This window comes from Gymnoscopelus microlampas, assembly GCF_963454915.1.
Source record: "Gymnoscopelus microlampas genome assembly, chromosome: 23".
In the NCBI taxonomy this organism is placed as follows: domain Eukaryota; kingdom Metazoa; phylum Chordata; class Actinopteri; order Myctophiformes; family Myctophidae; genus Gymnoscopelus; species Gymnoscopelus microlampas.
The window spans coordinates 10,158,757-10,185,786 of NC_139960.1; positions in this window are offsets into that span (position 1 = coordinate 10,158,757).

A 27,030-nucleotide genomic window follows, 5' to 3' on the forward strand; every position below is an offset into this window, starting at 1 on the left:
CACACACACACACACACACACACACACACACACACACACACACACACACACACACACACACGACAGTACGACGTCGACATCCAACTATAAATCTGGCATAACTTTAACGGCAACCCCTGAACCTAACCTCTAAATGCCTAATATAACCCTAAACCCAACCTGAATCTTTACCTACTCTAGCCTAATTGTAAGCCTAACTCCCCAAATTGTTTTTAACCATAAAATAACCATTTCTCTGAAGACTTTAGGAAAAACTTTCCTTGCAATGTCTATTGCTCAAATTATACAGGTACTTGTGGGCATTTTGGCCATCGCTAGGCTAGCACAGTGGGGCACGCAGTGGCTCCGGACATAGAGCTGCCGCTTGGGAAACGGAAGGTTCTCAGTTCGATCCCAGGCTCCCCTAGAGATAGTGTTGAAGTGTTCTTTGACCAAGACGCTGAACCCCGTAATTGCTCCCAAAGAGCCTATCATGGCCACTGTGAATGTAATGCACGTTGTGCAAGATAGGGCCCACAGGGTCCATGTCAATCAGTGTCTGAGTGGACCACTCAGCACTGCATTTTAATCACCATTAGAGGCTGAGATGAGGATCATCTTGCTCCATTTACCGGGCCGTACCACCGTCTCTATAAATCACCTTGGGTGCCGCCATGCCATTAACATAATGGAAACAAGCAGTGGGGGGAAGTAACATTTCGTTGCTGTCGGGCAGAAACCTCATATATCCATATTTAAACGTATGTGTTTTTTCATAAATTAACACTCTACTTGATCATACTACAGCCATACCACAAGCTCGAAACGTAACGTTTGATAGCTGGATCTGATACTTTTGATACTTTTGAATTTGAATCCCGAAAAGCCACAGTTTTGGACATCCTCCTGCACACAGGTTTGCCCTGATGACAAAAGTCCAGGTGTGATGGTGGGATTTTGGCAATGTTATACGACTATACAAAAAAAAAAGCATTTTCCAATACCAAGGCAAAGTCTAAACCCTTGACATATTAATAATATTTTAATCAGTTTCAACCTGGCGTCCCTATTTTTGGCACGTCATTCATGTCGCATTTCCAGCTTGCTATTTTTGATACTTTTGTGTGACGCTGTAGTATGATCAAGTAGGGCATTATGGAGACGTTAACTTTTTATGCCTGACAGCAAGCAACAATAATTATATGAAAATGACTTAAAAAGGTGACATTCTGGTAACATTTATAGAACAAATGTACCGTTTATGAGAATCCCAAATGAGAAGATACAGTAAGCACAGCCCCCCCCCCCCCCCCCCCCCCCCACATTATTTGAATTTGAAATGATCTGCCCTGCCTTTCAGAAAGCAGCAGTGGTGTTGGCTGTTTGCTGCTGTGCTACTTACTGTAAAAAGGTCCAGGGAGGAAGTCCTGGTGACTGCACCTTTCATCACGTATGTACCCAAGACAAATGAGAGCAATTTCATACACAGCAGCCTTCGCCCCTGTTCACTTCACTTCTCTCACACACACACACACACACACACACACACACACACACACACACACACACACACACACACACACACACACACACACACACACACACACACACACACACACACACACACACACACACGCATATACGCACCCGTAGACACACGCAGATATGACATCATATGGCCACAACAACGCACAATCACACACGCAACAAACTACAAGTGCACATGCGGCACACACAGACAGACTATGACACACGCGCACACACACGTGCGCACACGCACACAAACACACAAAGGCAGGGAGGCCGACAGGATTTGATCAATAGTGTTGTGTGGGGTGTGTGTATGCACTCTGTAGAGCGGCCACACATTGCAGGGTTGCAGGCTGAATAATTGGATCACAGGACCATCATATACCACACCTATACCAGCACAATACAGCATCAATAACATCACACCACACCTGCGGTACTGCAGGGGTTCTCAAACTGTTTCATGTCAAAGACCCCGAAATGTATGTGTATTTGGCCGCGGAACCCAATCTGAAAATATTGAGAGAGATTTCGGTTGTGAAAATGCTTTAAGAACATTCAAAATTGTACGAGATAAAAAAAATACATATATATAAACCTGCAAAATGACTATTGCCAACCTAGCATTTCAGCACCACAGGGAATGAACAGTGACACACACGCACGCATGCACGAGCACGCGCACGCGCACGCACAAACACACACACACACACACACACACACACACACACACACATAAAGCATGTGCGTGTCACAATCACCATCGTTTCCATGTTGAAAAAAATGTTCATGCATTTTGAAATATTTTCATAAATAGTGGAAGTAGCCAATCTACAAGCGATTGCGAGTTGAGCACGTCGGTGCATCTTTACCGTAGAAATGCATGGCATTTATTTTGCAATTATTTTTTGACTAATTGTTGACTAAAACTAGATTAAACCTAATTATATTGAAATGACTCAAATGTGACCAATGCAGATTTGAGTCAAGATTAAATCTCAGTTGGCTACTAAAATTGATGTGTGAATGTGCATGTGCACCTGCCTGCAGGTGGCGGGTGCTAGTCTGGTCTATGTGCACGTGAGTGCATGTGAAAATGCATGCACCTTAGCTCACCATGATCATGCTGCTGTCTGTTCTAATACCTCTGCAAGAGTCTATTTTTTGCCTCAATCTCCTCTCCCCTCCTTTCTTCTCCTCACCTCACCTCACCTCTCCAGCTCAAATCAGTTGCCCTGATGCTATTAGGTCGTGTGAGTTTATACAGAGTGGTCCAGCATTGCGATGCCACTGTGTCATGCCAGAACTAGAGCAGAGGGGTGAGAAAGAGAGGAGAAGACAATAGGAGAGAAAGATGCTGCAAAAACATTCGAAAGGGTAAAATGGAGCACAGGAGAGAAAGAGGGGAGGAGGAGGAGGAGGAGGAGAGAGGATAAACGAAACAATACGAATATGGGTGCGGGCACAGGCGGAGGATGCTCGGCTAGACGAGGGCATCGGGTACGCCGTGTCCTTAAAAATCCTCAGCGGTGAGGGGAGCTGAGGAGAGAGAGAGAGAGAGAGAGAGAGAGAGAGAGAGAGAGAGAGAGAGAGAGAGAGAGAGAGAGAGAGAGAGAGAGAGAGATGGAGATGGAGGGAGAGAGGGAGAGAGAGAGAGAGAGAGAGAGAGAGAGACACAGAGACAGAGACAGAGAGAGAGAGTAATGGAGTGAGTAGGCGGGGTGTGAAAGAGAGGATGGCGAGGCTGCAAGCAGTGTTGCCATATCCGCTTATTATAAGCGACTTATAATTGTTTGCGCTTGCTTCCCTAATTTTTAAATCAGTGGTTCTCAAACATTTTCATGTCCAAGACCCACAAATGTATAACTACTTGGCCGCGGACCCCCATCGGAGAATATTTTGTGCCAGGAAGATTTGTGTAGTTAAAATGTTTAAATAATATTTGAAATATTTATAATTCCATGTCAAGATTTTGACTAACCGTACCCTAACTGATTCTGATGCTATATCAACAAATTTAGCTGGGGACCCCTTTGTGTGATAATGGGCTCTTTTTCAAAGACCTGTGCTTGTTTCTCTCAAAAAAAATCTGGCAACGCTGGCTGTGAGCAGTGCGGCATGGAGGGGAGGGTTTAGTAATGAGGTTAGTAAACCAAAAGATAAAGTGAGAGCGACCGCGCCCCCCCCCCGCCACCCCACTCCGAAACGCGTCCACATTATGAGAGTCCGCCGACCGAACCAACGTAACAGATTAACCGTGATATACTGGCCAGATGGGCGATGATTTAAGCTTTAAGTGTGTGTGTGTGTGTGTGTGTGTGTGTGTGTGTGTGTGTGTGTGTGTGTGTGTGTGTGTGTGTGTGTGTGTGTAACGTGCGCTATAAACTCCTGAGTATGAGTCCATTTCTGCAGTTGGTAATCCTGTTTGTCTGTAGTGAGTGAGGGCTCCAAATCGAGGCAATTTAAAAGGGCATGAAATCCTACAAACATGGCAGGCTGCATAATCGCTGTAGTTCAGGGGTCTTCAACAGGGGGTCCGGGACCCCTAGGGGGTCCTCAGAGCTAATATAGGGGGTCCACCAAATCTTTGTGTGATAGGATTTAGTTTTTTTTTTACATTAACCACTTGCACCCTAAAATTCCTTTTCCGAGGGGAACATTAGCCGAAAATAGCAGATCTACAAGCTCTTCGTTGAGAGCTTGTAGATCGGCTATTTTTGGCAAAGAGGCTATAAGTGTAGAGAGAAAAAATAGCAGACTAAGTAAAAAAAAAAACTTTAATCTGAAACACAATTTTATACAATATAGAGTAGGGGGTCCCTGCTTCATCTCTCTCTCAGCTAGGGGGTCCTTGGCCTGAAAACGTTCAAGACCCCTGCTGTAGTTAGTACATGTATGTAAGCAACACAGCTGCAGCTAATAATGGGTGTGTTACATGTTAGGAGTCAATACGTTCACGCTTGCACATTGGCATGCCCTTGGCTCTGGACACTCCTGTGGACATCTATTAGTCATTTGTTTGGTGCAGCTGTGTTGCTTGCTAGTCTGCCATGTTTTTAATCTGCTGTAGTTTTTTTTTTTAACCTGAACTAGAAAACTAGAAAATGACAAAATCCGCCTGCGGTTTCATGTCCCTTTAAAGGAATCCTCTATGTGCTTCTTGTCTAGATTCACAATTACTCAATTATATATATACAATATATATACACACACACACACACACACACACACACACACACACACACACACACACACACACACACACACACACACACACACACACACATATATATATATATATATATACACACACGTGCCTGTTAAAGGCAGATCGCACGCACGCACGCACACACACACGCACGCACGCACACACACACACACCGCTTTTAAGAGCTTTGACATTTTCCCAGTTATTACTGTGGTGTCACCCTGCCGCCTCTCTAGTTCATTCCTTCTCGCTTCGTCTCTCTCTCTCTCTCTCTCTCTCTCTCTCTCTCTCTCTCTCTCTCTCTCTCTCTCTCTCAGAAGATTTGTGGTGTGAACTGCAGTGCATGACAGAAAGAACAGTTTGCACCGACTGTCTGTCTGTCTGTCTGTCTGTGTCTCTTTGTGTTCCTGTCTGTCTTGTGTGTGTGCGCGTGTGCGTGTGCGTGTGTGAGAGTGTGCATCGGAGGTGCAATTCATTTATCCGCACAAGCATGGGTGTGAATTTGCACGAGTGCATGTGTGTGTTTGTGCATAATGCATATACGCGCGTGTGTGTGTGTGTGTGTGTGTGTGTGTGTGTGCGCGCACACGCACGCACGAGTCATGCTGTGTTTTTTTGTCACTGTGATACAACTGTGACAGCCCGTCTTCTTTTGTGTTTTCTTCTTCCAGAGCACGCTGTCCCCAGATGAACAAATGTCACGCTACCCTGACAACTCCTCTCCTCTCCTCTCCTCTCTCCTCTCCTCACTTCATCTCTCTCTCCACCCCCCCAACTCACCTCACGTTACCTGTCATACCCACTCAATTCCTAGTATTTTCTCTCAATTTATCCCATGTCTTCTTTTCCTCCTGTGCACTCTCCTCTCCTCTCCTCTCCTCTCCTCTCCTCTCCTCTCCTCTCCTCCTGTCTACACTGATAGGGAACATGCATCTACAGTATTGTGTTGGGTTCAGAACACCATGTTCTTCACAGTGCTTTTGCTTTAATAAGCCAATCAACACAGCACACTGTTCAGAACATGTATGTGAATGGAGGAAGTGCTGATGCAGCCCAAGGTGCCAAGTGAGGACAGAGAGAATGCCATCTTACACAGCCCAGTCTGTCTGTCTGTCTGTCTGTCTGTATATCTCACACACAAACACGCACGCACGCACGCACGCACGCACGCACGCACGCACGCACACGCACACGTCCTTATATGTCCTTTCAAAGTCCTGCGATTCCAGCTTTCATCACTCACTACCCCCCTTTTTTGTTTAACCACCTGAAGGTCTGCTCTGCCATCGACTGCAGACAGACAGACAGACAGACAGACAGACAGACAGACAGACAGACAGACAGACAGACAGACAGACAGACCGAATGGTTCACAGTCAGAAAGACACTAACACATAATGGATTAGCAGTCTGACAGTGAGAGAGAGAGAGAGAGAGAGAGAGAGAGAGAGAGAGAGAGAGAGAGCTGCGTCAGACATCAAAGCCCGACTGGTGCAGTCTCGGATTTCTTGCAAATCACTCCTGCACTGTGCACGCACGCACGCACGCACGCACGCACGCACGCACCGGACACAGTCTAGAGTTACACCTCCTAGTTCAGGCCCCCCGAATCCCAACACAATACAGTAGTATCCCCCACTCTCTCTCTCTCTCTCTCTCTCTCTCTCTCTCTCTCTCTCTGCTGTGTATTGTCGTTCCGCACATTCACTGTTGCTTCGCCTATTTATTCACTCGTTTGAAGTGTTATGTTTTAACAATTGGACTAAAATATCCCCCACCCCCCTCCCTGGGTCACCTGTGGTCCCACTTTAACCTCCTATCGCACACACATACTGCACGCACGCACGCACGCACGCACGTTCACACCACCCTCGTGTCACCGCTGTGTCATTTCAGCTAAGCGTGCCTGTCATTTCTCTGATGTCTTATGACTGGGCTGTGTGCGTCATCGTGAGGGGCTTACTCAACACAGAAGCCCCCTGCCACACACACACACGCACACGCACACACACAAAATACAACCACCTCAATTGTATACGTTTCATTGTACTAACATACTCTACCATACAGATTGGACAGAACACATTTTATTCACTAAAGAAAATGACCTAATAGACTCTTAACCACCCTATATGTACTTTGCTGACTGGGGTCCAACAGGGCTATACTAGGTCTGCTAAGTGTTTCCCTCTACATCAAATCTCTTCGCTGAAAAACGCCGATCTACAAGCTCTTTGAGCTATTTCACCAAATGTTTGCCCCCAACATTTGCCCCAACGGTTCAAGTGGTTTAACCCATTAAGACCTGGAACGCATCTGTGTCACTTTAGATTTCTTTGGCTATTCAAAAATAGCAGATATACAAGCTCATAGCGCGGCACCGAGTGCCGCGCTATGAGCTTGTAGATCTGCTATTTTTGAAAAATGTTGAAACATTTTTTTTTTTTTTCCCCAAAAACTGTTAGGATTTAGGATCTTTTTAAGAATAAATTCAAACACAATTGCATTGATAGACAACACACACACACACGCACGTACACACACACACACACACACACACACACACACACACACACACACAAACACACACACACACACTGCACGCAAAGCTTTCTCCGTCGTATCCATTCATGGAAGTGCTAACTGTAAGGATCTATTTGCGGTGATGACTTCAGTTGAGCCGCGCCGCATGCAGCACAGGGCCATGTATGTGTATCTCCATTACAGTACATACTACAGTCACACTGTACGCCAGGGCTATGTTTGACCGAGTGCCGGGGGGGAGGGGCTACACTTTCTGCTGCCTGCACTGAATGCTTTTAACCCATTGAGGACTGAGGTTCCTGAGATTCTGCAAAATGTCTTCTAAATCCTAAACGGTTTTCTGAAAAACGTAATGTTTCTATATCAGTGGTTCTCAAACTGTTTCAAGGACCCCCAACATGCTATGAATTTGGCCGCGGACCCCCATCTCAAAATATTTCGTTCCAGGGACCCCCAGAAGCAAAGATTTGAGTTAATGTTTGCTTTAAAAGAATATATAATATTCAAAGATTTGCACACATTTTCGCGATTTTTCAAAAATAGCAGATCTACAAGCTCGTAGCGCAGCACTCGGTGCCGCGCTATGAGCTTGTATATCTGCTATTTTTGAATAGCTAAAGTGTAAAATAATGATTTTTAGCTCAAATGAAAAGGTGACACAGATGCGTTCCAGGTTAATGGGTTAAGTGCAAAGGCTTGCCTTACCGCACTGTTTCTCGAGCACTGGGTCGGGGCCCATATTTGGGTCACGGACCCATTTTAATGTCCCCCTTCTTTTTAATGTTGTTTTAACGTTTCCTACAAACAATGTTTTTAACATTATTTCAAAACATAAAATACAAATTTTCTTTCCAGAACATTACAAAAGGCAGACATGTCATTCTACCCCATGCTAGAGAAGCAGTCTGACAAGTTTGACAGATATATGGGCCCTGAGTATCTTGAAGACGAGGCCCATTGCAAGTTGCTGCACTCTGTCCTCTATACCTTGAGCCAGCCTATAGCAAAGTGAGCTATAGGGGCTTTCGGAAAAGTGAATGCTTTTCATTTAGTGCGGCATCAGAGCTGACACCTGTACTGTATGTACAGGGACGTCACGGGCTCTCAGAAGGTGGGGGGATGGACTTTTGGTGGACTATTACTATACCTCTTATTTTACACTTTGGCTGTTCAAAAATAGCAGATATACAAGCTCATAGCGGGGCACCGAGTGCCGCGCTATAAGCTTGTAGATCTGCTATTTTTGAAAAATCGTGAAAAACATTTGTAACTGTCAAATGTAAACAAATTTTGTATTTTCAAAATTTTGCTTTTTTTGGGCGGATTTTGTTAGTTTTCTTTTCGTGTTTTTTTTTAGGGTTAGGATTATTTAATTCTTATTTTTACCTGATTTTACCAATTTATTATCACATTTTTTTTTGCACAGGGGGGTATGAAATCACGGATCTGTGAGAGTGAGGGTGTCGTGCCGCACGCACAGTGAATGGCCGTGACGCCCCTGGCAAGAATAAGTCGATGGCGATTGTAGAACATTCTGTCAAAAACTCATCGTCTCCCGAGGAACACGCTCCCTGTTTGGCCCTGATCACTCAAGTTCCACATGACAGCACCACAAACAAATAGTCTCTCAACATCGGTTCCGGGGACCACCCCAGGGGTCCAAGTGGACCCCTACGGGTCTGTAACTCTGACAGTGTATAAATGGAACCAAATGGACCCTATATCCTCAGTGCTTGCGAGTGTACAAATGAAACCAAATGGAGGGGTCCAGTTGTACACTCTTGGAGTTACACACCCATAATGGTCTATTTGGACCCCTGATGGTCCCCGGAACTGACGTTGAGAAAATGTGGTGTACTGCTTATCGTCTCTGTTGGGCAGAAACCTTGTATCTGCATATTTCCTTTTTTTTGCGTACATGAATGTCATACTTCATCGTACGACAGTGTCACTCTAATGTAGCCGATCTACATGTTCACAACGCGTTGCGATGCAACACGTTATGAACTTGAAGATCTGCTATTTTTGCAATTTGTTATATTATATTTTTAAGTAAAAGTTGTTAAATCTGTCTGTGGGTTTTATAAATATTGAACCAACGAAAGAACTTGATACTAAAATAGTCTCAAAAGTTCCTAAAAAGTAACAATTTTGTTCCACCCGACAGCGACGATATCTGCGTCATTATGATCAGTAAGTGTGATTCTACAGACTGACCTTTGGACGTGAAAGGAACCTGGAAATCCACAATGAATCGATTTATTGTTCAGCGTTCTATTTCTGTGAAACCACTCGACAGGAAATCACAAGAAACGCTTGTTTTTTTTGTGAATAGAGAATCACACACACACACACACACACACACACACACACACACGCGGTCACATGTTTTAGTTCCGATGGCAAAAAACAACAACAACAGCATTCTTTGCTAATAGCCTGGTTAAATGCTAACCATGCCTGGAATGCAAGCACGCGTAGGCCACTGTTATCACAACTTCATCATATGAGCCAGCTTAACACACGCACACGCAAGCACATTGTATTACTATACTTGGGAGGACAGGACTGTGCTGTTGTCATTCTTAAGTTATACTTAATATCTCTAAACCTAACTAAACAAAACCTATCCTATCCTCTAAATGCCTAATCCTAAACCTAACCCCAACCTGAATATTTTCTTAATTGTATGTCTAACCATGAAAATGTTTACCATAAAACAACATTTCAACAAACAACAGGAAAATGATCCTAACAATGTCTACTTTTGAAATTCTACTATACTTGTAGTGCACATTTGGCACTCAAAAGCAGAGAACATGCACGCACGCACGCACGCACGCACGCACGCACGCACACTGTACAAACAGAAACAAACAGAAACAAACAAACAAACACACAAACAAACAAACAGTGGCAGACATGAACGGGAGACAGTCAAGATTAGGCATTAAAGGCTGCACATACTGTATACCTTAGGCATGTAAATGTCACTGCTATTTGCAGTTTACACAGGTGAGTACACACACACCTGCTCCCAGAAGTGAGCAGGTGTGTGAAGTCCCCCCGGGCTTCTACACTCGGTTCTCTCCCTTTTCCCCCTCTACACCAAAGCCCTTTGCTGAAAATAGCCCATGTACTGTACGAGTTGTGAGCTTGCACATTCAAATTCAAATAACCAAAGTATAAAATAGGGGTTTCGTAATAATAAAAAATAACTAGTAACTAAAGCTGTCAAATAATTATAGTGGCGTAGAAAGTACAATATTTTCGTTCAAGGTTCACTTTATTTGTCGTTTACATGCTTGCACATGAAACAAAAATACTCGTACTCAGGACCAGCATCGTACACTAAAATAACTATCAATACATAAAAAATAAGCATACAATCCTAAAGTGCAGTGAATTAAAACTGAGCAGCATATTAAAAACAGTAGCATCCAGCATTTATCAAAACAAGATAACATGGCAGCATGACATACTGTATAAAAGCACTGCAGGGAGTAGAAGTGTAAAGTATCCATAAATGTACATACAGTACTCAAGTAAAGTCAAAGTACCTCAAAATTGTACTCAAATGCAGTGATTGAGTGAAGTTACTTCCCATCACTGTTTGGGAACGACTGCGCTATAGCAGAGGTCTTCAACAGGGGGTCCGGGACCCCTAGGGGGTCCTCAGAGTTACTAGGGGGTCCGCCAAATCTGTGATTTTTACATTAACCACTTCACCCAAACATCCCTATTCTGAGGAGAACTTTAGCCAAAAATAGCAGATCTACAAGCACACAACGCCTCACGCTGCGAGGCGTTGTGCGCTGGTAGATCTGCTATTTTTGGCAAAGTGGTTTGGTATAGGGGAAAAAAAGAGCAGACTAAGTACAGAGTGAAAGGTCAGGTTTACTAAGTGTTGTTTAAGTACATGGTTAAATGTCTGGAAATACACATTAACATGAATCCAACATGATAGTGCTGTGAAACAAGTCTATGAAGCTGCCTATGAAATCTATGAAAAAATAAATATTTTATACAATATATAATGGGGGTCCCTGCTTTATTTCGCTCTCAGCCAAGGAGTCCTTGGCCTGAAAACGCTGAAGACCCCCATGCGCTATAGGGTTCATGTGGCTAAATACTTCCGAATCGAAAGTGTGAGCTTGAAAAGCGCACGCACATTGAGACGTATTTGAAATGCCACCGTTTCAGACTGTGATTACATGTGATTAGATAAGAGCACGAGGTAGGATACTGCTGACAGAGAGAGGAGGGGGGGGGGGGGGCAGAGTTCAGCTCAGGTCTGGGAGCTGTCACAACAGGACAGCTTTACCACATGTCAACCTGAGCTGAGACCCCCGGGGGGTGGGGGGGGGCTCTACACCTGACCTAGTAACAGGTTCACTCTGGAGGATTAGAGACACAGAGTGTGTGTGTGTGTGTGTGTGTGTGTGTGTGTGTGTGTGTGTGTGTGTGTGTGTGTGTGTGTGTGAGAGAGAGAGAGAGGAGAGGGGGTGGGCAGTGGTGAGGTCGGGAACAAATACCGCTTTTCCATCGGTGTGGGACGGGGTCCTATCCATTCTAATTTTCAATGCAGTGGTCAACACTAACACTAAGAATATTATTGATAATGTAACATTAATATAACAATAAAATTATGTGAAATAAAATAAAAAAATGCCATGGTATTTCTGGGCTTTCTGTTTAGGAATCACTGGCCTAGACTCCACAATGGTGGACTTTACTTCTACCACTCGAAGGTCCCCTTTTTGAACCGAGGACAGAGTGCAGCAACTTTTAGATTTAATACTGACATGATATTGACCATGATACTGACATACTGACATGATACTGACATGATATTGACCATGATACTGACATACTGACATGATACTGACATGATATTGACCATGATACTGACATACTGACATGATACTGACATGATATTGACCATGATACTGACATACTGACATGATACTGACATGATATTGACCATGATACTGACATAATACTGACATGATATTGACCATGATACTGACAATGCTACTGACAATGCTACTGACATGCTACTGACATGCTACTGACATGCTACTGACATGCTACTGACATCATACTGACCATGATACTAACCATGATACTGAACATGATACTGAACATGATACTGAACATGATACTGAACATGATACTGAACATGATACTGACGATGATACTGACCTTGATACTAACGTACTAATGCTGACATGATACTGAACATGATACTGACGTGAATGTTAGGCTGGACCGATGCTGAGAAGCCAAACGTGCCGGGGACCCAAAAGCAAAGACACAGAGACAGGAATAGGGGTAAAAGGAATTTTATTAAATAAAACGTTACGGTGGGGTCCTGGGGAGGTGAGAGGGTTTTTGGAATCCAGGGAGTAAGGAAGCGGAGCGCTGGTGGAGAGGGCTGAGGAGTGTGGATGGAGCTGGGAGACACTGGGTTTGAGGAGGAGGGAGCCTGGAACAAAATGAGAACAAAGTTAGCATCAAACATACAAAGTAGCTTTTCAGAGAACACTCAGGAACACTAGTTAACAGCCGGCAACACTAACCACAGTAGTTAATATTCAAGCATCGGGCGTCGGTTCTCAGCAGCTTATATTGGCCAGCTCCTGATGATGGAGATGTGGAGCAGCCGGGCTGATTGGGACCAGCCACACCTGAGCTGGCTGCTGGCTGAGGGAGACGGCCGGCCCTTGCCCTTATATGGCGTGCAGGGGAGGGACCAGGAACGTGTGGCACAACAGTGATACTGGCCATCTCATATCTCCCTGGGAATTAGGCAAAATAATTGCATAATAATCACATACTACCAGGCAGAGCATTTTAATGTAAAATATGATATTTGGAAATCGATGAGATGTTTTCAAAATGATTTAAGCAACACAATACACAATAAAAAATAAAAATTACATTTTAATTGGAAGTATGGGGCTGTAAGAGACCTGGATATTGGATAGGGGGCACTGGCCCAAAAGAAGTTGAGAAACACTGGTAAAAGACGCACGACAAACCCGGATGCACCTCGGTGGATTCGAACCCTTAGCCTCCGCGGTGGTGAGCAGGGACTTTACCACTGTGCCACCCAAGTGATTCAGTTCAGGTCCCCCCCAAAAAAATCTACTGTACGTAATACATTTTTCAGTATTTCATGTGATAATATTTCCTTTGCAAACATTAACAGTACAGTATGTGCATGTTTGTTGCTTTGCCTTTTTGTAAACAACAAAAACGAGGGAGGTGGTACTGCTAAATGGCTTTCCCCAGCTAAGTCCACCCCCCCCCCCCCCCTTTCTTTGTTGTTTTCTCATGCCCCCCATGTAAAGCGTCTTTGGGTACTCTGAAAAGCGCTATATAAATTTGAGATATTATTATTATTATTATAACTCAGAGTTTACGTGCCAATATTTCCTCTGCTCTCATGACATTGCATTTCTTTGTGCTCCTACAGTATGCGGAAGTGCATGCATGTGCGTGTGTGCATGTGCACGTGTGTGTGCGTGTCTGCGTGTGTGTGTGAGTGTGTGTGTGTTAGCTTTGGTTATGTATTTCAGACCACTGACCTTTCCCAAAGGTTTCATTGTCCAGTTGTCCAAACGCACGCATGCACGCACGCACGCACGCACACGCACACAGGCTGTGTGTATAGGTCGTCATGCTGCAACTCCAAACAGCCCAATTAAATGTGTGATCATGCCAGCGCTCGGCCCCAGTCCCATTTCTATTCAGGAGCAGAATGACAAACTTCTACTTGACTTGTCATTGACTTCAAATAGAAGCTCACTCAAACTCACTGACCCCCCCTCACACACACACGCACACGCACACGCACACGCACACGCACACGCACACGCACACGCACACGCACACACACACACACACACACACACACACACACACACACAAAAATAAATACAAAATAAAATAACAGTAATAATTGTGGTACCAATGATACAAATGAATGCTCTGTTCGATTTAGTGTAGCACAGTGGTTCTCAAACTTTTGAATTTCAAGGACCCCCATAACTCTGACAGTGTACGCTCTCAGAGTTATACATCCGTATGGGGCCATTTGGATTGGAACCCCCTCAAGGAACCATGAGGGTCCCTGGACCCCAAATTGAGACCCACTGGTGTAGCAGAGTTTTTCCAGTGAGCCAACATGGCATGCACAATTATAGCAGCACCCTGACTCTGTTTGACCAGAATGGAACAGAGTCTTCATTGCAACGCGATGCGACATCAACTCGGGACTCCTGAATCGCTGCCCTCCACACTCTCCTATCTAACATCAGGGTCTTGAGCTCTACAGTGTTGTTAGCTAAGCTGTCGCGACTCAGGTGGTGGGCTTCTTGCCTTACCTGGCTCTGCCCTCCCATTGTGTCAATTTGCTCGCCTCTAGTTCCGGGTGCCTGACGCAGTGCCCTGCCAGCCTCATCTCCTCTCTCTGACCCGTGGTAGGTCCCCGTAGAGGTCCACATTTCTTTCCTGTTGTGCTGTGAGGGTCCATGTCTCGGCCCCATACAGCAGTACTGACTCCACGGTAGCTACGAAAAGACGCCCGTTGAGGTCTTCTCCCATCCAATGCAAGGCATTCCCAGGCCTTCATTAGTATCATTGGTAACACCTGTAAAGGCCCAATTTATTTCCAATAGAGCCTATTAGGGTATTGTGTAGCTGTATCGTATGGAAACAAATCCAGAACCTGTGAAATACGCTTAACGACATTAGCTTAGCTCAGTTCTCAGTTGAAAATATGTAGCCCTTAGATATACGAAAGCAAAGACAGACACAATTTATGATGTCAGCACACATTGCCGCTCAAGTCCTAACTTTAACTCAGGAATACACGCATACTTTTCTGAAAGTCCTTTGACAGTTTTTTCCCCAAGGGCTCACCTCGTTTTGACTTCCTTTAGTCTGTGATTTGAGCGCTCTGAGAATGAAAATAGACCGTGGCCAACACGTATATAAATAGCCTCCTTGTTCAATTTTGTTTTGAACTTTGAGCATTGTTCCATTTCTAGCATGTTTTCAAAGAGAGTCTGCCGGAATTCTTGTCCTTGAAGGTGATCATGTTGAAATGGGATTCAAATAGATCTCAGCCACTGAGCGTCAGTGGTGGATGGTTTATTTTTTATTTTTTTATGTTTTTACTTAAGTAAAAGTAGTAATATCCCAATATGAAAATACTATGTTACAAGATGACACAATATTGACAGTACATCAAGTACTGATCATTACAAAGAGAAACCAACTACAGCTGACCAGACAATATGACACAATATTGACAGTACATCAAGTACTCATCATTACAAAGAGAAACCAACTACAGCTGACCACACAATATGACACAATATTGACAGTACATCAAGTACTCATCATTACAAAGAGAAACCAACTACAGCTGACCACACAATATGACACAATATTGACAAGTGAATGTCTTGTATAAAATGTACTTGAATAAATACCAACACAAAAGAATGGGTATCAAAATATACTTAAAGTTCCAAAGTACAAGTACTCAAGTTTTTCAAAAATAGCTAATTTACAAGCTTGACACATTGTGATCATGTAGATCTGCTATTTTTGAATAACTGAAGTATAAAATAGGCCTTTATTGGATAATGTATGTTTGTAATAATAATAATAATACATCTACAAAGTAACTTGTAACTAACGTTTTCAAATAATTGTAGTGGAATAAAAAATACATTATTTACCTCTGTTGAATTTAGTAGTAGAATAAATGGACATACTCTAGTAAATTAAAAGTACAACAAATGCACTGAAGTACAGTACTTGAGTGAATTTACTTTAAGAGCGGAGTCCTTATTCGGGCGAGGCACTAACATTGCCGACGCTGTTGATGTTTTATTTGTCTTTCCCTTTTGAGACGAATATTGACAGACACCTTGAGGACCAAAATAAACCTCTCTCAACAAAAGCAATTGAGGTGTTTTTATGTTTTCCTTCTGTAGACCGAATCATCATGATGTCACCACAGCCAAACATTTACAATATTTCCGTGCAGTGGTGTAAAGTAACTAAGTAAATGTACTCACGATTCGACACACACACACACGCACGCACGCACGCACGCACGCACGCACGCACGCACGCACGCACGCACACGCACACGCACACGCACACGCACACGCACACAGACACAGACACAGACACAAACACACACACACACACACACACACACACACACACACACACACACACACACACACACACACACACACACACAGTAGTCAAGGTCAGTCTTTGCAGGACCACAGACTTACTTGTAATGACTACATTTGGAATCTGAAAAAAAGGGAAAAAAAGAAGAATGGCATATGGACCAGAGTCAATGCTGAGCACCAGTCTCGCTCTAGTTACCACGGCAACCTGTTGGCGCCTTCGGCAGCGGGAGTGGGTTGGTGTGAACCGTAGAGGTCAGACTAATTAATGAAGGCTTCCAGAGGTGGTTCTAGTCCAGTGGTTCTCAAACTTAGTTTTTTTTTATTTCAAGGACTCCCAGCTTGACATGCATTAGGCCAGTGGTTCTCAACCTTATCAGGCCGTGACCCCCCAAAATAATCATATTTGAACTGGGGACCCCCCCCAAAGACCCCCCAAAATAATCATATTTGAACTGGGGACCCCACCACCCTGATAAGCACTTGGAATTGTACGTGTTGAGGAATTACATTTAGTTTGACTCGGTTCCAAAGATAAATATTGTGAAAATAGCAGATCTACAAGCTCACAACACCTCGCAACGTGTTGCCTCTTTCTTATATCATTTGACAATGTTTGAACAGTTGTTATAGTATAGTTTGTAGATTCCTTTTTTCATTTTAATTTTATCCCACGATTTTGTAACCCATTTTTCACCCAGTGCCAATGCCTATAAGCTTGTAATCCTGGGTGCTACTCTCCCTCTGCCAGCCTGGGGAGAGCCCCGAACTTTCAATGCATGAGGAGTGAGCAGAATGCTTCTGCTCACCTGACAGGGCGGAGTTTACCCGGTAGGACGTAGCGCGTGGAAGGAACACGTTATTCCAACCAGTTCCTTTCCCCTCCATCAGGCACCCCGTCTGACCAGGGGGAGGCAGTATAGACACCAGGATTACTGCATGTTTTTTGTCAGGGTACCTACCCTCGGGGACATGGGGAGAACATGCAAACTCCACACAGAAAGGCCCTTTTGCCAACCTCACCTAGGGTATGGGCACTGATGACGGAGGAGAGATGCGGAGGAGAGAACACGCTCCCAGCGCCCACAACGCCCACAGCGCCCACAGCGTCCCCTGCAGGAATCGAACCCAGGACCTTCTAGCTGTGAGGCGATAGTGCTACCGACTGCGCCACCGTGCCCCTCACAGGGCAATACAAACGCAAAAAGTCGTACAAACTCTATTTCCCCTTGCACCTTCCTCGCGTCCTAATGGCTGCACCCCATGACTGACACAGCCCTGGGTAGGCAACCCAGCCTGGCGGAGATGTGTGCTCAGTGGAGCACACTTTTCTGGTTGATAATGCATTAATGCATTAATCATACAAGTTTAATACTTGGTAACGGTGGGGCAGATTTAGTGATTTTAATTACTTATGCTGCTGGGGAGCTTATGTTTTCTGCAAAGTAGTTATTAACTAAAGCGGTCAAATGATTGTAGTGGAGTAAAAAGGGGCTATTTACCTTCAGAATTATACTTAAGTACAGCACTTGAGTAAATGTTCTTAGTTACTTTCCACTGTCAATACAATAACCGTGTGTGTGTGTGTGTGTGTGTGTGTGTGTGTGTGTGTGTGTGTGTGTGTGTGTGTGTGTGTGTGTGTGTGTGCGTGCATGCATGCGTGCGTGTTTGTGTGTGCGTTCAGTGCTTTAAATATTAAATAAAGGAACTGCCACGCACGCACGCACGCACGCACGCACTGAAATTTTATATAGAGCTTTTATAGCTCTATATATGGGTATATAGTACCCAAAGATGCTTTAAATTGGGGGGGGGGGGGGAGGAAGGGGGTGGGGGTGGAGATTATACCGCTTGTGACCGGAACACTACCATGTTCTTTTCTTTTTTTTGCCAGACCGCCGGCGACTGACCCCCCTCCAATCACAAGCTCGCTTCTGTGACCTTTAGGCCACCATCATCCCACAGGTGCTGGAAAAGGGCATGTTTACACTAGCAACTACCATAAAGCGCTATTCTTAGAGACCTGCATCGGTCTAACTGCGCGCGCGTGTGTGTGTGTGTGCGTGTGTGTGTGTGTGTGTGTGTGTGTGTGTGTGTGTGTGTGTGTGTGTGTGTGTGTGTGTGTGTGTGTGTGTGTGTGTGTGTGTGTGTAATTACTATACTTGTGAGGGCCGATTAGAATTTGAGGAATAGATATTGTGAGAAAAATTGTCCTGGTCCTCACAAGGTGACGCTGTCGAAGGCAGGGTTTTCCCGGTTGAAAATCTAACCGGCCCAATAGGGATGGGGATGATCTAGAATGAACCAATTGCCAAAGAGTCCCACTTTAACCACGCCCTCATTTCGGAAAACGGCTGCACTGAGAGTGCTTTCAGGCTGAGCGTCAGGCTAGCGGTCAGATGATGGGTTCATTGTTTATCTGGTATCCTATCGTTTCAATGTACAGCTTATCTTTTTGACAGTATATTGTTTAAACTGATGTGTTTCTTGGTTCTTAAAAAAAAAAGAAAAATAAGTTTACACTGTCTCCCTGCATTCTATATATGTGATTATACATTAATTATTGTCGCTCTGGATAAGAGCCTCTGCTGAACGCCTAAACTGTAGCCTAAATTGTGAAAATGGCATTATAAATATGGCATGCCAAAATGTGTATGTCCTTACAAGTAGAGTAATTATATATTGTGTGTGTGTGTGTGTGTGTGTGTGTGTGTGTGTGTGTGTGTGTGTGTGTGTGTGTGTGTGTGTGTGTGTGTGTGGGTGTGTGTGTGCGTGCATGTGCGCGCCAAAAACTCTCCGGTGACTTCATGCAGGGCTGGTATTCGCCCCGACCCCAACTGTGTAAGTGACACATAGTGTAAGTGCCCTGCGGTCAACGAAGCACGTCATTTAACCACCATGCCACTGAGTTCCAGTTGTCACCGTGACCTGGCAGCCAGGCTGACTTCCCGTCAAACACAACGGCCACACACACACACGCACACACACACGCACACGCACACGCACACGCACACGCACGCACGCGCACCTGTCACACACTACGCTAGCGTGCGGCAATCATCCAGGACAGATGGTTTGAACTTACAGCAGTGATTCTGAAACATATTCATGTCAAGGACTCCCAAACTCATACGTGTTAGGTCACGTACCCCCCCACTTGAAAGAATCTTGTGCCAGGGACCCCCATAAGAGAAGATTATTGTGTTAAATTAAAATATATATTTCAGGATTTGTCTTAATATTTAGAAAATAGACTAAATATTGTAATCATGGGGTTAGTGTGGTTAAACTGACTTTGATGCTATATTTTATACATGTGCACACATTTCACCTGCGATGTTAGCATTTGTACGCTGCATTATTCTCAGCTTACAACCAACCTGTCGCTACTCTATGCTACTACTTTACGCTAAAATATGAGTTTATTTTATTTTATATAACTTCTAAATACAATTTGTAGATTCTTTATTTTGTACCTAATTACGTTTATTTCTCTTTTTTTTACCCATGTAAAGCAACTTTTACTAAGGCGTACAAAGCGGGTCAGAGGTCACAGGTGGAGGGGTGGGGTGGGGGGGGGGTCATTCCGAGGTCAACCGGAAGGTTGCTCCGGGGGGGGGGGGGGGAGGTCACCTGCTGTTGAAGACCCTTCCAGATGACTTCCTCCAAATCAATAATAAATCAGCCTCCGTCGTTTCATTTATTATCAGTGGTTACAAACCTTTTCCTGGATCAGGGCCCACTTGACCATCCCAAAGGCGTTCGCGGCCCACCCTTTTGACCACTTAATGGCTGCCGTGTTACGTGGTCAGATGGGTGGGCCGCGTGCATTTTCAGAGCACGTTTATTTTAGTGATCAATCAATCGATTGTGTTCTGGCTTGGATCAACTGGAACTAATGTAGTATACTATATACACATGTATTTATCGGTACCACAATGAAAATTGAGAACATTTCTCAAGGTTTTAAAGAAAAAATACCAAGTTTTTTTTTATAATAATAAAAAAACAAAAACTATTAATGTTATATTATCATTAACATCTTAGTGTCTGCCCATTGATTTGGGGCCCATGGCATGTGCCATATACCCCCCGGTTCACTGGTTGGGAATGGCTGATTCATTTATTTCCTATATTTCATAGTTCCATCCCGCACTTCAATCTCCAATCTCCTCATTTTTCACCATTAAGGGTCCGCCGGATGAGGGGCCATTAGAGAAGGAACTCGCTCCCTGACAGCTCCGGCAGGCCCCGGACCCCCCACGAGGACCCCCTGCTGTGAGCGCGTCACATCAACCCTCCCCCGTTACGATCGAAAGTGGACCGGAGGGTCGTAAAATATTTATTGACGCTCCTCTCGGCTCCCTCGGGAATGGCGTTTATGGAGGATTGCACACACACGCACACACACACACACACACACACACACACACACACACACACACACACACACACACACACACACACACACACACACACACACGCACGCACGCACACGCACACGCACACGCACACGCAAACTTTATCGCTGATTGCACTAATATTTCTTCCACCTAATGGCAGAAGTGTTTGTGTTCACATCACAGCCATTATATCAATGGGTCATTTTAGCAGAGTAAACATTTACATCAACTATAAGCTGTGGTGGAAAAAGTACTCAGATATTTGTCTCCGCCAGGCCGAAAGGCATGGCGAGAGAGTATGTTTTACCCCCTGTCCGTCCGTCCGTCCGTCATTCGATCTGTCTGTGTACAGCTAATCTCCGGCACCGTTGGCTTGCTCGCAAATTTTTCACAGGGGCCTGTTATAGCGCCACCAGGAGGCCGATTGGTGCAAAACACATTTCTTGACAGTACTCCTACAGATTTTGTCCAAACAGCACGCAAATCGGTACACAGTATCTCCATAGTCATTAAACGAAACGGGTCTTTCAGATTTTTCATATTCCTTTCTGATTGACTAAAATTGCCTTCCAAAGTTTGCAGGAGTGCTCCGTTTTGAACAAAATGCCTCAAATCATGAACACAGCATACAATTTCCGTGAAATTTTGCAAGCACATTCCCACTACGTCAAGGAAGAAATGCTACTTGAAAATTTTAAAATCAGCCTCATGGTGGCGCTATAACAGGCCGATTTGTGTTTTTGCCTATAACTGTGTAAAACCGATCTGTGTAAAACTTTGTATGCACACTCTCTAGAGGCCAAAGAAAAACCTTTGCCCTGCATTTTTCACATCTGCCTTTTATAGCGCCACCAGGAGGCCGACTTATGTAAAACACATTTTTTGATTGTAAGCCTTCAGATTTTATCCAAATTTCACGCAAATCGGTACACATGATCTCTATAGTCATGTGATCAAGAAGGATCTGTTAGATGTTTCATAGTCCATCCTGATTGACTAAAATGTACATCTAAAGTTTGCAGGACTGGCCCAAATCATGAACGCAGCGTCCGATTGCAGTGAAACTTTGCTCGCACATTCGCACTACATTGAGGAACAAATGCCACCATTTTAACATTGCCCTATTATAGCGCCACCTTGAGGCCAATTTTTGCAACAGTTTTCATGTGATTAGTGTGAACGCCCGCCTGGCACCCCCCCCCCCCCAAATTACCAGGTTCATGCCCGGATTTACAGAGGCCTACGTCTAAAAACATATTGAATGCAAATTATCTCTCTCACACACACTAACTAACAGCCACAAAATAACAGCCACAACACTACACTACCAACATAGTCGTAGATTCAACGTCGGCGTTTGATTCCACAACCTGAAAAAAAATACCTGGGAAAAAAGCAGCAGAGCAACATCTTTAACCACATCAGCACGCATACGACACAATCAGCATCCAACACCAACACCACAAGCAGCATCCAACAAACTGCAGCATGAAGCAGCTGCAGCATCCAGCAAAGGAAAAGGAAAAGAGGTTCCTACTTAGAGTCGTCTTCAGAGGAAACCCCCGGCTGGCCGAGGTCTTCGGTGGAGGCCGACGGCGGAGACCACCGAAGACACATACACACTGTCGTGGAATTTTGCATCAATGAAGACACATCATACACACTGTCGTGGAATTTTGCGTCAATCAGCAATCAATCCACGGTGGAGACCACCGAAGACCAGGGCCGTTGGCGCGGAGGAATCCCCCATGCAAACAAATCCATGGATAGAGAGATCTCCATCTCTAAGGGCATCCTCGGGTTGAGCCTTTCAACGGTACAGTCTGTCTCCACTCTAAGAAAGAAAGAAAGAAAGAAAGAAAGAAAGAAAGAAGGACAAACAAACATTAATTAAAGTGAGCAAATCCATAAGCTCGGCACATGAGCTTGTAGATCTGCTATTTCTTGAAATATCATTGAAAAATCATTCTGAAATGTACAGGGAGCCAGTGAATTGAGGCAATATGTTTACTGTATACGTATACTGTATCCTGTCACAACTGTCACAATAATCGTATCGCAGAGATTTTAATTTATCGTGAAATTGTCCTCCGTCATACACTAGGATGAATAAGCTAGTGGTTAACAAAAGTGGCATTGAGTCTTAAGCTTTTGATCATCTTGGAGAGCTGACAGATATTCAAGCACAGTGCCCCTAGGGGGCATCAACAAAGTATAGGCTACGCAACATCATTTGTATTTTCAATTGCTTCTAAAAGCAGATGAGATATTGACAAAAAAAAAACGCCATTTAGATTTATCAAAATATTTTCAACATTGCATTTTTACATTTTCTTAAAGGTAGGGTAAGTGATATTTTTGGGTTGAAAAAGTGTTTTGTTAAAAGGCTAAAGCACTATATTCTGATAGTGTGTTTGTTCAGTAACAGGAGTCTCCCAGTCTCTCCAGCTCTTTAATAAACAGAACATACATTTTATTTCAGGTAGGTGACAAAGTTTCAGCCAATCAAGAGATAGTGCCCATTTATTTAATTTGTATAGTGTTCCAGTTCCAATTGTGTCTGCTCATTTCTTTGTGTCATCACTTCCAATTTCACTTGTTTAATCTGTATCCTGTCTGAGTTCTCTATCCTGATTGGATAAAGTTGGTATCTTGACCTGAAAATTCATTTTCTGTAGAGCTGGAGAGACATGGAGACTCCTGTTACTGAACAAACACTCTAAAGCATCAGAATATAGAGCTATCTAACACTTATTTTAACCAAAGAAAATCACTTACCCTACCTTTAAACGTTTGTATTACTGTAAATTATGCCATACTACTGCCATAAAAGTAGAACAGCAGTTACACAATACAATGATAATGCCTAGATTGAGCATTGAGTAGTAGAACAATGGTTCCCAAACTGGGGGTCGGGACCCAAATTATTTTGGGGGTCCCCAGATGATTAGCTTATTGTGTAACATTATTTTCTCACTCAACAGTAAACAAACCAACATACAGTATAAATGAATACAGGGTATTTGCACATTTTCTAAAGTTACAATTTAAGGACTTTTAAGACCTTTTTAATACCTCTAAAATGACAAATAAAAATAAACTAATAAACCATTACTGCGTCAGAAGTAGCCAACTATACTATAAAAAATGGTCAAACATTGGCTAAATTGTCAAATATTACAAGAAAGGCAACATTTTTTTAAATAGACGATCTACAAGCTCACAACACCTTGCAGTGCGAAGCGTTGTGAGCTTGTAGTTGGGGCCTTGTAGCATGTGTTGGGGCCCCGAACCTAAGCTTTTCTTGGAGCCTAATCTTTTAGACCCCAAACCCAAACTTTTAATATATATTTGTTTTAAACCGAACATTTTTAACTCAAATCTTTTGCTTCTGGGGATCCTACAAATGTATTCTAAATCCTAACATTTTTTTTAAAAAACGTATCCTGCTATAATATCAGTGTTTCTCAAACTTTTCTCATGTCAAAGGACCCCCATGTACTTGCCACCTGGCCATCAGCGCCCCATTATAACTTTCTGATTTTACTGTGTGTGCTGCTACTGTACCTCCAGCTGCTCGTCCAGCAGTAGTTGCATCACCAGCGTGCGGATGCGGCAGCACTTCGGCGGGCAGACTGAGGCGGGTGTGAAAACGTTGTAGAACACCATGATCAGCACGGGGTAGCGGGCGTGCCACGACCTGTTGCTCGCCATCTAGAGAGAGCAGAGAGGGGGTTTTATGTGTTATTGCACCTTTATTTAACCCATTAAAACCAGGAACGCATCTGTGTAACCACTTAAACCATAAAATATTGTACTACAATTATTTGAAATCTTTAGTTACTTGTAACTTTGTAGATATACATCATTACATTATAAAACATGCATTAACCACTTTAGCCCCATTTTATACCTTGGCTATTTGAAAATAGCAGATCTACAAGCTCGTGACGCGTTTTTTTTATTTTATTATATTCTATACTATATTTAATAACTACCCTTTTTTGCGGTTTTCAAATATGTGTTTACACAGAATCAAATGTTTTATGGTCATGATTCACCAGGAGCTGGGTTGGCTTGGTTCCAGGCTTAAAATAATGTATATAAATACATATTTTTCGGAAACCTCTATGGGCTGAATGAATGGGCTTTCTATATGTGGAACCACAAAATGGGGCCTCTCAATGACCACAGCTAATGGATATTTTGTGTGTGGTACATATTTGACTTTTTTTTTCATTCATAGTTGTGTTCACTCTTGTGTTTCAGGTGTTAAACAGGTGTGCAGTTACGTTGACATTTTAATACACCTGAATGAAAGAAGGAAACAGAATGTACATGGCAACACAATTTCTTATACCATGTTGACACGGGACAATGAAGACAGAACAAAGTGATGGCAGAGAGAGTAAATGCCACACGTATCACCTGGTACAGCCTGATGCAGATGCAGTTATGTGACTGTTGAATTGATAATAATAATAATAATAATAATAATACCTGACATTATTTTAGGGCTTTTCTAAGTAGCCCACTCAAAGTCCCTTTAATTAACAAATGAAGCCATAACCCCTCTGATGATATTTTATGTTACTGCTACAAATTTGGTCCAAACATCATGCAAATCGGTACACATTATTTCCATAGTCAAGTGATCAACAAGGTTGCGTCCGATTTTTCAAATTCCATCCTGCTTGGCGAATTCCGAACATTGCTGGCCCTCAATAACCTTCCTGACCTGGCGGAGACCTGTGCTCCGAGGAGCACTTTTTCTAGTTTACTACTCCGTTACAAGTAAAAGTCTGGAATTCAAAATTCACTTGAGTAAAAGTACAGAAGTATTGATATCAAAATGTACTTAAAGTACCAAAAGTAAAAGTACTAAAACGCCCTATTTTATACATAGGCTATTTGAAAATAGCCGATCTACAAGAGTTGTGAGCTTGTAGATCTGCTATTTTCAAATAGCCTATGTATAAAATAGGGCTAAAGTGGTTAATGTATGTTTTATAATATAATGATTTATATCTGCAAAGTAACTAGTAGGCTAACTGGAAATACTCCAGTAAAGTAAAAAATACCCCAAAAATGTACTTAAGTACAATACTTGAGTAAATGTACTTAGTCACTTTCCACCACTGTATATACTATAAGTAGAAATAGTAATATACATATGGACAGACAAGCATAGGTAGAGAGAGAAAGAGAGAGAGAGCGAGCGAGAGAGAGAGAGAGAGAGCAGCCAAAAAATATGTTTTACAGCTCAGAGAAGAAAACCGATCAATTTAGCCCTCAAGCTCACCATTAGAGGCTCATTTATATGTAAAACATGCTCTCTCTCTCTCTCTCTCTCGCTCTCTCGCTCTCTCCCTCTCTCTCTCTCTCTGTGTGTGTGTGTGTGTGTGTGTGTGTGTGTGTGTGTGTGTGTGTGTGTGTGTGTGTGTGTGTGTGTGTGTGTGTGTGTGTGTGTGTGTGTGTGTGTGTGTGTGTGTGTGTGTGTGTGTGTGTGTGGTATTTCCTTTGATCTATTTACTTATAAGAAGAAAAAAAGAGTATTGAAAGATAGTTAAAGAGGCACAATGTAATGTTGGGTATCAGCGGCCGCTTTGGACACAAATAACTTGGCAGCTAACGTCCTTGGCCATCATTTCCCAAGATTCTCTGTGTCGCTGCTCAGTCGTGCTAATGACGTGAGACTCTTTCCTTGAGTCTTACGTGTGAACGGGCGTGGCTTTGCAGGAACAAGCAGTGACGACTGGGGTAAGGGCCACAGGGCGGTAATCATTCATGCAGGCTGGGCTGGGTTTTTTGGGCACAGGTATGATGGTGGCGCTCTTCCAACAGGCAGGTACTGCTGGCAGGCTGAGAGAGATGTTGAAAATGTCTGTAAAAACATCTTTTAGCTGCTCTGCACAGTCTTTCAGCACCCGGCCTGGTCTGGTCCAGTAGCCTTTCGAGGGTTAATGTTGGAAAAAGCCCTCTTGACCTCAGTGGTGGATAGCTGGGGTACCTGGTCTGTGGTTGAGGATGTAAATCTCTGTGCCTCTCTGTCATTTGTGGCCTCAAACCGTGTGTAAAAGGCATTAAGGTTATCAGGAAGGGATGGGTCAGTGGGGACTGGCTGCGGAGCAGGCTTATAGCC